The sequence below is a fragment of the Elaeis guineensis genome, chromosome 7 (genome assembly GCF_000442705.2).
Source record: "Elaeis guineensis isolate ETL-2024a chromosome 7, EG11, whole genome shotgun sequence".
Classification (NCBI taxonomy): Eukaryota; Viridiplantae; Streptophyta; class Magnoliopsida; order Arecales; family Arecaceae; genus Elaeis; species Elaeis guineensis.
Genome location: NC_025999.2, coordinates 19,316,810 through 19,329,831, shown reverse-complemented (window position 1 = coordinate 19,329,831; position 13,022 = coordinate 19,316,810).

Genomic DNA, 13,022 nt, shown 5'->3' with positions numbered 1-13,022 from the left:
TCCTTCCTCACCGATAAAAAAATCCTCCACCCTTTCCTTCCTCTTCACTCATTTCTTCTTCTCCATGGCAGCTCCCTCGACCTCCTTTTCTTCCTCCTTATCTATTTCACCACCTTATCCTCTTTTTCCTCCAAACCATCCATAAGCCTGAAGAAACCAGATCTAGGGTTTCAGGGTTAGATCTTCAAACTTTTTCAAGATCAGACAGCGGAAGACTAAAATAAATCAAAATTTATCTTATAAAACTAGAGAATCCCTAGATCTAAAATTCTATTACATGATTATTATATGATATTAAATTAAAAATTAAAATATAAAGAGCAAAAACTACATGTTGATCATATCAACATGTTTCTATACTACATCTAATATATATAAAATATAATAGATCAGATCTATTACCTTGCAAGTTAGATGTTCTAACTTTGCTGATCTGGGCTTGAGGATGATGTTGTGAGCCGCACATATGTCCGACCTCTAAGAGTCATCCACATGAGCCCACAAATCATGATCAGAAGTCCTGATCCAAAAAATCAGCACAGTATGCTAGTACTGCGCTGATCCATCTTCGATGGTCGATCAGATGCCTCTTTCTTCTTGATTTAGACTCTTCCAAAGATGAAAAGTAGGAGAAAGAGTTTTAGATGAGACACTCTCAGAAAACTTACAGATGGAGGGAGGAAAGAGATGAACCCAGCAACTCTAGAAGAATACCCTCTTCTTCTTCTCTTTGCTCTAACTTAGACATCTAGTTTTGTGTCTATTAGATCTTCATGTCTCAAGACTCTTTCTCCTTGATTTTTGGAAGCCCCAAAAGTCTCTTAATGCTCTATGTTTCATAAAAATTTTATAAAAAAATTTATTTTAAATAGAGAGATATGAAGAGTCCTTGTAAAGGTCAAATACCTAGTCAAAGATTATCCAAACAAGGCAAGACAAGGGGTGCCCAACTCTTGGGCGTCCCCTCCTTCTTTTTCTATCATGGACCACCAGCAAAGGGTGCATATTATATGCTATAAAAGTTATAAAAAATTTAAAAAAAATCTGGATAAAATCAGTGTCATAAGGAAAGAATTTTGGTTTCCTAAAACTTTATCTCATAGAATTTGAAATCCAAACTAATTCCTACTTTGACTTGATCCACCAATCACATTCCATGTAAGAGAGAAAGAGAGAAAAGTTTTGGGCATGCGTGAAGTCCTGAGAGAGAGAATTTTGTTACACAAAATAAGAGAGAGTGGGCATGGTGGGCTAAGGTGGCGCAAGGTGGAATCCTAGTCTTACTAGGATTTAATCTAAGACTTGTTCAAATTTGGTTTCTCAAACTAAATCAAATCAACCTAATTAAAATAGGTCTTAACCTAATTAAGATCCTAATTTAATCAGATTAAATTAAATTTAAATCTGATTTAATTTTTTAATCAAATTAAAAATTAGGTTGATCCAAGTCCTATTTGAACTAGGACTAATTTTTTCTTGCACATGGCTTATCCAATAAAGCAATTGGACTTGATCGAATCAAGTCCAAACCAAATCTAATTAAATCATATATAATTAGACTTAATCTCAGTCCTTTGGCTTAATCAAATTAAGTTAATTAGCAATCAAATTGCTAATCGATCCTCCTGTAACACTTGCATTAGGTTAAATGTCAATCGTATTGATCGTTTAACCCTAGAACGATTCTTAATCGTTGATCAACCATTCGATCGGATCGTGAACTCTAATGTGTGTGACCTCATAGGTCCGAACCTAAATTGGTAGCATAGAAATAAATTTTTGTACCAATCGAAGTGACCATCTAGCAATGGTACCCGATGGCTGGATAGGTCGAATGTGTAGAACAACATCCTTAGAACCCATGCAGATATAGTTTCCATATAATTCATCCCCTTGACCAAAATACTCATAGGATACCTCAGAGTTCAACTGTCAACTCTGATCAGGTTGTCCATATTGTATTTCAAAATATCAAATCTATCTGATGGATTATCCTGGCTAAGATTTTGCTAAATTGAAATACAGCGACTCATTCTTCTCCAACTCTTGAAGTGGTCAATTTCATCTCGATCACACTCTGATTTCGTAAGTACTTGACTGTGCCTAGAAGTCTTCCGTCACTGAATTAAAAATTTAGTTAGTCCAGTACCAAAGCACAGTGAGTTGCTTGCAAGTCACTGAGGCGATCTCAGGTCTAAGGGATACTTATGCCTATATCCCATCAGAGATATTTTCGACAGCAGAATGCTCTGGAGTTGGTCACATTCAATAATGATGTACCCTTACATCTCACCTGTATATCATACCAGTGTCTCCACACTCCTTAGTTAAGAGGACAACCAACCCATATGGCCTACAGCGACCTATGCTCGATAGAGACTATCGTCCTTATTAACAGTCTATCATTTGGTCGTGAACAATTTTAAGGACTAATCAATAAATCTTCTCTTTATCGAACCTAAATAGTCCTGAGGACTTCATCATAACAACGGAGTTCATTAGAAGATGAAAACTTATGATGAAAATATCAAAAATATATTTTATTTATTAACAAATCAATTACAATACAAGGTTGCTCAACCGTCAATAGATTGACGATTGACTTTTGAGATATATTTTCTAACAACTCCCACTTGTCCTAAAGCCACTCGGCACAGTATCTAATACCCATCTTCGATTTGTGCTTGTCGAACTCTTTTATCGTCAGGGTTTTAGTGAAGGAGTCGGCCAGGTTCTCCTTTCTATCGATCTTCTAAAGGTCGATGTCATCTCGATCCACGATCTTTCGGATCAGGTGGAAGCGGTGCAAAATGTGCTTCATCTACTGGTGTGCTTTGGGTTCCTTCGTCTGAGCTATGACATTAGTGCTGTCACAGTAGAGCAAGATCGGACCATCAATGGAGGGTGCTACTTTAAGCTCGGTGATGAATTTTCTCAGCCACAGCTTCCTTTGCGGTATCCGATGCTGCGATGTACTCTGCCTCACGAATAGAGTCTGCCATAGTATGCTGCTTGAAACTCTTCCAGCAGATGGCTCCACCATTCAGAGTAAAAATATAACCCGACATGCTTCTGCTGTCATCATGGTTAGATTGAAAGCTGGAGTCTGTGAACCCCACAAGTTTCAGATCTGACTCGCCATAAACCAACTATTGGTCTTTAGTATTTCTCAAATACTTAAGGATGATTTTAACTACTTTTCAGTGGTTTTCTTCAGGATTAGATTGGTATCTACTCACTACTCCTAGTGAGTATGCCACATCTGGCCTTGTACATGTCATGGCATACATGATAGATCCTACGGCCGAAGTATATAGGACTCTACTCATACACTCTCTCTCTTCAGGAGTTATCAGACAATCTTTCTTAGAGAAAAAAATTCCATGGCCTATCGGTAGATAGCCCTTCTTAGAATTTTCCATGCTGAACCTCTTCAGCATAGTATCTATGTACATGGACTGGGATACCCAAGCATCCTTTTAGATCTATCCCTATAGATCTTCATCCCTAGGATATAGGATGCTTCATCCAAGTCCTTCATGGAAAACTACGATGACAACCAAACTTTTATTTCCTGTAGTGTGGGGATTTCTAGCGAGATTTTGTGCAGGGGCAAAATGGTAATTTTAAAACTTTTTCAAAATTATTATTTTATAGCAGAATTATTAATTAATCTTATTAATTAATACTAATTAATCCTACACTAGGATCTAAATATGATACAACAGCATGCATTTAAATTTGAAATTCAAATTTGAATCAGTAAACCTTTTACAGTACTGTGTTTAGAACACATTACCTTTTGCGGGTAGTCGATCACCACAATCTGATCATAATCGGGGGATTCTGATCGTCACGTCATAGCCACACAAATGTCTGACCTCTGCGGATCATCCACACGAAGCTCCCATCTGATCAGCTCCTCACGAATGCTAGTTCGTGATTTCACCCTTTTGATGGTAGATGTTGATCGAACTCCTTCGATCAATGTGTGCCGACTCCTCGGATGCTCTGGATCATTTGCACGATTGCTTGAGAGGCTGATGGATCTCTTCCTGAAATTTGATGGACTCACGACACTCGTGGCACACCAATCTCACTTCCCAAACCTAGGTAGAAACCCTAGGGTACACACTAGAAACCCTGCGCTTAATTTTCTTTCTTTTCTTTCTTTTTATCTCGGAAGGTTTTGGACCTTCACCTTGCGCACAAACTTTCCTCACGACCCAAAGTTTCTCTCCTAAAATTTCTATGCACGTCCCACCTTTCTTCTCTTTTTAAAACAACGTCGAACGTGTCTTATCCGCGTGAGAGGATAAAGATAAGTGGTTGCACATTTGAATTCAAATCAAATTTGAATTCAAATGCAAAACCAACTCATCCCTATCCACTTGTGTGTGAGAAGAGAAGGGGCGTGAGTTGATTTTTGCATGGAGAGTTTACACGAGAAATTTTTTCTCGTGTAAAATATGGGCCGCACAAGATAAGACCATGGTGCATGGATTAGTTGGTTGCTCATTCAAATTCAAACTTTCTTTTGAATTTGAATGGCCAACCAACTTATTTTTATCCAGATATTTGGTGCACAAGGGTGGACGTGGGATGGCTTCTGCGTGAAGAAAATTCATAAGAAGTTGCTTTTCGTGAATTTAAATATGCACAGAAGAAGTGAGGTGGCGCAGGGAGAAAAGTCAAGGTGGTTTGAACCTAATTGAGCCAACCTAATCTAAATAGGTTAAGCATAATTAGAATAAATTAAATCCAACTTAATTAGGCTTAATTAGGCTCAATAATATCTTAATCAAATCAAAAATTAACTAAACCTAACCCCTGATCAAATCAGGGACTAAACCACCTTAGCGATTAGGTCAACATTTAACCTAATCGGGTCAATCCAAACTGAATCCAATTCAATTGGACTTGATCCAAAAATAATTACTCAATCAAATTGAGTTAATTAGCGATCAAATTACTAATTAAACCTCTCATAAATATTGAGTCCAAATCCGATGGGCAATCAGGCATCAGAGACCATCGATATGAAACCCTGATCAAAGAGTTCAAATTTCAAATTCAAAATTTAAAATTCAAAATTTTGATCCCGATACCCAAAATATGTGGAACTCATGATCAGAGAATCCTAATTCTCAATCATAGAGTCCCAGACACATAAGACTCATAATCAGCCATCTGATCAGAAAGGAACCACTAATGTGTGTGACCCCGCAGGTTCGAACCTAAGCCGGTAGCACAGGAACCAATTCCTGTACTAATCGAAGTGACCATCTAGCAATGGTACCCGATGATCGGATAGATCGAATAATCGCAATCGCAACATTCAGAACCTACGTGAATATGGTTACCGTATAATTTATCCCTTTTGACCCCTGTGTTTAGGATGACTCAGGGTTAAACTGTCAACCCTGATGATATCATCCGAATCGTACTCAACTCAATTAGTCCTGTGACTCCTCACTAGGACTACCCTAGCCAAGGTTTTGCTAAATTGAAACACGACTGTACACAGCTCCTAAACTGGAGTGGTCAATCCCATCTTGACACACGCACCGACAAGTCAAGTACTTGACTACACCTAGCAGCCTTCCGTCATTGAATTAAAAATTCAGGTAGTCCAGTGCCTAAGTGCAGTGAGTTGCTTGAAAGTCACCGTGGCGGTCTCAGGTCGGAGGGACATTTATACCCATATCCCATCGGAGCAAATCTTGACAGCAGAAATAGCTCCAGAGTTGGTCACGTTCAGTGCAGATGTACCATTACATCTCACCTGTATGCCATACCAGTGTCTCCACACTCTTTGGTTATGAGGACAACCAACCCATATGGCACACAATGACCTATGCTCGATAAACATTGTCATCCTTGGTAACAACATATCATTTGATCGCGAACATGTTTAAGGACTAAGCGACAAATCCTCTTTTGTCGAGTCTAAATAGTCCTAAGGACTTCACCACAACACAAGAGTTCATTAGAAGATGAAACATTTGTGATGAAAAAATACCAAAATAATTTTTATTTATTTATAATTCATGTACTAATACAAAAGGAGCACAACCGTCAACAGACTGACGATTGGCTTTGGGACACTATTTCCAACAATCTCCCACTTGGCCTAAAGCCTATCGGTGCAGTATCTAATACCCATCTTCGACTTGTAGTCGTTGAACTCCTTCACCGCAATGACTTTAGTGAATGGGTCGGCCAGGTTCTCCTTCCCGTCGATCTTCTAAAGATCGACGTCACCTCGATCCACGATCTTCCGGATGAGATGGTAGCGGCGCAGAATATGCTTCGTCCGCTGGTGTGCCTTTGGTTCCTTCGCCTGAGCAATGGCTCTAGAGCTGTCGCAGTAGAGCAGAACTGGACCAACAAGGGAGGGTGCTACTCTGAGCTCGGTGATGAATTTTCTCAGCCACACCGCTTCTTTGACAGCATCTGATGCAGCAATATACTCCACCTCGCATACTGAATCAGCCACAGTGTGCTGCTTGGAACTCTTCCAGCAGACAGCCTCACCATTAAGGGTAAAAATAAATTCTGACACACTCTTGCTATCATCGCGATCAGACTGGAAACTAGAGTCTGTAAACCCTGTAAGTCTCAAGTCTGATTCACCATATATAAGCCACTGGTCTTTAGTATTTCTTAAATACTTCAGGATGGTTTTAACAACCTTCCAGTGATTCTCTCCTGGATCAGATTGGTATCTACTCACTACCCCTAGTGAGTATGCCACATCTGGTCGTGTACATGTCATGGCGTACATGATAAATCCCACTGCCGAAGCATATGGAATCCTACCCATACGCTCTCTCTCTTGAGGTGTTGTCGGACAATCCCTCTTCGAGAGAGAAATTCCATGGCCTATCGGTAGATAGCCTTTCTTGAAATTTTCCATGCTGAACCTTTTCAGCATAGTATCAATGTACGTGGACTGGAATAAGCCAAGCAACTTTTTGGATCTATCCCTATAGATCCTCATCCCTAGGATGTAGGAAGCTTCTCCCAGATCTTTCATAGAGAACTGTGACGATAGCCAAATCTTTATTCCCTGTAATGCAGGAACATCATTCCCGATTAAGAGAATGTCATCCACATACAATACAAGAAATACTACTACTGGACCATTAGCCCACTTATAAATGCAGGGCTCTTCTCCGTTCTTAACGAAGCCATACGTTTTGATCGTCCTATCAAAATGTATGTTCCAACTCTGAGATGCCTGCTTAAGTCCATAAATGGACCTCTGTAGCTTGCACACCTTAGACTCATCTGTGGATGTGAACCCTTCAGGTTGTATCATATACACCTCTTCGTCCACCTCTCCATTTAGGAAAGCTGTCTTCACATCCATCTGCCAGATTTCATAGTCCAGATGGGCAGCTATCGCAAGCATAATCCGAATGGATTTGAGCATTGCCACAGGAGAAAACGTCTCGTCATAGTCTATACCATAACGTTGACGATATCCCTTGGCAACCAAACGGGCTTTATAGGTCTCCACCTTTCCGTCTGCGCCCCTCTTCCTTTTGAAGACCCACTTACACCCTATGGGTTTTACTCCTTCGGGTGGGTCAACCAATGTCCACACATCGTTGACCTTCATGGACTCCATTTCAGATTTCATGGCCTCTAGCCATTTCTCAGAGTCAGGTCTCTGCATTGCATCCATGTAGGTGATCGGATCCTCATCATTTTCATCAAGTTCGACAGGATCACCATCCCGGACCAAGAAACCATAGTATCTGTCCGGTTGATGTGGTACTCTACCAGACCGCCTTAAGGGTGCATAATCAATGGGCTCCGGATCTGATCTAATCAAATCCAGTTCAGGTTCAGTAACATGTGTCAATTTTTTCACCTGTCGAACTTCGTCAAGTTCGACCTTAGAGGCAACAGTTTTTTCACTAAGGAACTCCTTTTCTAAAAAAATTGCCTTAAGGCTGACAACACCTTTTGCTCATCAGCAAGGTAGAAATAATATCCTTTGGTCTCTTTTGGGTACCCTATAAAATTATACTTGTCAGACCTAGGTCCAAGCTTGTCTGTAATTAAACGTTTAACATAAGCCGGACACCCCCAAACCCTAAGGTGCGAGAGTACTGGCTACGTCCTATCCATATCTCATATGGCGTTTTGGCTACAGACTTACTCGGAACTCTATTTAGAAGGTAACAAGCCGATTCGAGTGCATATCCCCAGAGGAAGATCGGCAGACCAGCAAACCCCATCATGGATCGAGCCATGTCTAACAGGGTCTGATTCCTCCTTTCAGACACACCATTATGCTGTGGTGTTCCAGGAGGAGTCCATTGAGAGAGAATCTCATTCTCCCCTAGATACGTCAGAAACTCATTGGAAAGGTATTCACCTCCTTGATCAGATCGAAGAGTTTTAATACACTTTTCAGTTTATTTTTCTACCTCATTTCAGAATAGTTTGAACATTTCAAATGATTCTGACTTATGCTTCATTAAATAGACATACCCATACCTAGATCGATCGTCTGTGAAGGTTATGAAGTAGAAAAATCCACCTCTTGCACTTGAGCTCATGGGTCCACATACATTAGAATGTACCAGACCTAAGAGTTCACTGGCTCGCTCACCTTTTTCAGTAAAAGGTGACTTGGTCATCTTCTCAAGAAGACATGACTCACAGGTTGGAAGTGATTCACAATCACTAACTTCAAGAATTTCTTCTTGAGCCAACCTGTTTATCCTGTTCTTATTGATATGACCTAGCTTACAGTGCCAAAGGTAGACTTCTGACACATTATCTATTCTAGAGCATTTACCAAAGTTTTGAACCACATTAACAGGCTGTGATAGTAAGTAAATTTCATTATCTAATTATCCAACAAATATTGTAACACCATTCAAAATGATATTGCAAATATTTTTTTTTATTAAAAAATCATAACCGTATATGGCCAAAAGGCCTACAGAAATAATATTTAATAAAAAACTTGGACAATAGTGACATTCACTCAGAATTACATTACGAGAATTGATTACAAGACTCATGATTCCTAAAGCTAGAACTGGAACTTTGCTTCCATCTCCAACGTTCAGGAATCTCTCGTCTTCATCAAATCTCCTACTGACCTGCAGACCCTGCATCGAATTACAAATATGATAAGGGCTTCCGGTATCCAATACCCAGGCAGCAGTATCACAAATCAAAAAGTTGCAAGGAGTTATCATATAATTACCTTGCTTCTTCTTTGGCCTGTTCGGGTCCAGGGAGGCAATGTATTGAGGACAGTTCCTCTTCCAATGCCCCTGCTTCTTGCAAAAGAAGCACTCCGCCTGGCTCTGATCGTGCTTGCGCTTCTTGGTCTGACCCTGTGCTACTGTCCCAGCATGAGATTGTACCTTCTTATTTTTTTTCTTCTTGTTCTTCTTCCCCTTCCCAAAGGGTTGACGACGAGAAGAAGACCCTCCCACTACATTCACCGACTCCTTATGGAGTTGGTGATCCTTCTCAAAGTTCTGCAGCAACCCCAACAATCTGTGGTAGTTTACTGCAGGCTTTGTCATTCGAAAATGAGTAAGAAATGGGAGGAAGGACTTGGGCAAGGAATTAAGGATCGCATCCTTACCGAGCTGCTCGTGCAGAGGAAAGCCCAATTTACTTAGGCGCTCAATCATCTCGATCATGTACAGTACATGATCAGTGACTGAGGCCCCATCCCTCATCCGAGCATTGAAAATGGCACAACTAGTTTTGTGCCTTTCAACGTCGTCAGGCGTGCCAAAGGAGTCGTTCAACATTTGAAGCATCTCCTGTGGCTGGGCGTTCTCAAACCTTCGGCTGAACTCGTCATTCATTGCTGCCAGCATAATACATCGAACGGTGGTGCGGTCATTGAGCCACTTCAAGTAAGTGTCTCGGATCACCTTACTAGCATTCGGAGCTGGCTCCTCAGGTGCTGGATTCGTTACTACATAAAGGATCCGCTCATGCTCAAGGACGATTTTTAATTTTCGATACCAGCTATTGAAATTGGATCCCATGAGCTTGTCATTATCTAATAATGACCGGAGCGACAGGGTAGTGGCCATAGCTGCATAAAGGAAAACGAGACCTCTATTAGTACGTAAATTAATACTAAAGACTTGGACTTTAGTCTAAAGTTTTTCTCAATATTTTTACGAACTGGTAGCCTCATCCTCCAATTCGATGAATTACTTTAATTCCTTAATGGGTACTAGAATCCACACAGACTACACATGAGCCCAACTTTGGTTGGTCAACCCATGTGCATGTATGGGTAGGTTCTTAACCAGTTATTTCTCTAAACAACTTCTAGTAATTGATTTTGCCCCAGAACCTAATCAGTAGGCTTTGGCCTCCACTGAAAAGATCTGGTTAGGTCCAACCATTAACATGACTTAATTTAGTGAATTGGATCAATAAATGATCAGGTTCGACTTTGGCCGGCCAACCTAACCACCATCAGAAAGACTCAATCAAATTATCATATTATGAATAATAATTTCATTAGCTAATGAGCACCAGGCCTTTGGGCCTCTAATGATCATTGAACTAATGGACTCATTATCATTCACTTAATGGGAGGCTATGACTTAGTTATCATTATAACTTAATCATTTTAGGAACCTAATAATTTTGAGGATTTTATTAAAGAATAGTAGAGAAGAAATCATCCAGCCAATTTCAATCCTCCCACTGACTTCACCAAGTCAGATTAAAAAAAGATTTAATTAAAGCTGGCATTAGGAGCACCTAAATCAGTCACACTGATTTACCTAATGACATGGGTGAGCTCTAATCACCAAGTAATCTAATCAAAATCTAACTTACTAGATTGGCCAGGTAAGTGAGATCAGTGGTGGGGATTTGTCATTAACTCGTCAATGATCGAATCAATGCGAGTAGCTCCCGCTTAAGAACCACTGGTCAAAACTGTCGAACTTACCTTAGACACCAATCGATTCATTAGTTTTAATTTTGATCAACTTAGTAAATAGGGCTCCACCACTTAGCCATGAATTAAGTCCATCTTGGTCTAGTTAAAGACATGGACCCATTCAACTACAACTATTGAAGTTGAGTCTAGAGTATCCTTGACCTAATCTAATTCAATTTTTGATTAGATTTGACCAATTACTCCATTTAGTCCATTTTTTAAGCTAACCTTAGGTCTAACCCAATTATGGACCTAATTCATCTAACCCATTGACCCACAAGTTTATGCAATTGTCTTAGGTCTTAATTCACAATTCTAGACCTACTAGACAACACTTAATTCTTTTAATTAAGTACTTGGGCTGATGGGTCAGGGTTTGATATTTTGAAAATAATTTTCAAATTTTGAAAGATTTTATTTTTGTTCACCAAATGTGTTGACTCATTTCACAAACGGGTCAGCACAATTCATAAACAACAATCCTATTGCTCATTTCATAACAGAAAATAACTCAAAATAAATCATAAATTTTCTTTTAGATCTAATCTAATACATTCATGATAAATTTTATAATTAAGTCCTTTCGCTGCTTCATCGGCATGGGATATAATTACATCGGCACCCCTACCGCCATAGGAGACCCCATCGAATGGGAAGAGAGGGCCTTTAAACCCTACTTTTCTCCTATGACCGGACGGCCATGGCAACCAACCCAATTAGATTACTTGCTACTTGGATCAAGTATATCTAAATATACCAATTTCAAAATTTAAATTTTGAATTTCAAATTTTAAATTTTAAATTTCAAATTTGAGATTTCAACCAAATTTCAAATTTTAAATTTTCAATCTTTAAATTTTAAATTTTGAATTTTAAATTTTAAATTTTAAATTTCAAATTTCAAATTTCAAATTTTAAATTTGAGATTTCAACCAAATTTCAAATTTCAAATTTTGAATTTCAAATTTGAAACTTCTGACAAATTTTAAATTTCAAATTTCAAATTTCAATTTTTTTTTTGAATTTTGAATTTTAAATTTTGAATTTCAAATTTAAACTTATAGATTACACCTTAATCTATGCATGCATATGTATATCATATTCTAGAACCATGCTCTGATACCATTTCTAGCGAGATTTTATGCAGGGGCAAAATGGTAATTTTAAAATTTTTTCAAAATTACTATTTTACAGTGGAATTATTAATTAATCTCATTAATTAATACTAATTAATCCTACACTAGGATCTAAATATGATACAACAGCATGCATTTAAATTTGAAATTCAAATTTGAATCAGTAAACCTTTTATAGTACTGTGTTCAGAACACATCACCTTTTGCGGATAGTCGATCACCGTAATCTGATCATCGTTGGAGGGCTCTGATCATCATGTCGTAGCCACACAAATATCTGGCCTCTACGGATCGTCCACATGAAGCTCCCGTTTGATCAGCTCCTCACGAATGCTAGTTCGTGATTTCATCCTTTTGATGGTAGATGTTGATCGAACTCCTTCGATCAACGTGTGCCGACTCCTCGGATGCTCTGGATCATTTGCATGATTGCTTGAGAGGCTGATGGATCTCTCTCTGAAATTTGAAGGACTCACGACACTCGTGGCACACCAATCTCACTTCCCAAACCCTAGGTAGAAACCCCAGGGTACACACTAGAAACCCTGCGCTCAATTTTCTTTCTTTTCTTTCTTTTTCTCTCGGAAGGTTTTGGACCTTCACCTTACGTACAAACTTTTGTCACACCCCAAAGTTTCTCTCCTAAAATTTCTACGCACGTCCCACCTTTCTCCTCTTTTTAAAACAACGTCGAACGTGTCTTATCCGCGTGAGAGGATAAAGATAAGTGGTTGCACATTTGAATTCAAATCAAATTTGAATTCAAATGCAAAACCAACTCATCCCTATCCACTTGTGCATGAGAAGAGAAGGGGCATGAGTTGATTTGTACGTAGAGAGTTTACACGAGAAATATTTTCTCGTGTAAAATATGGGGCGCACAAGATAAGACCATGGCGCATGGATTAGTTGGTTGCTCATTCAAATTC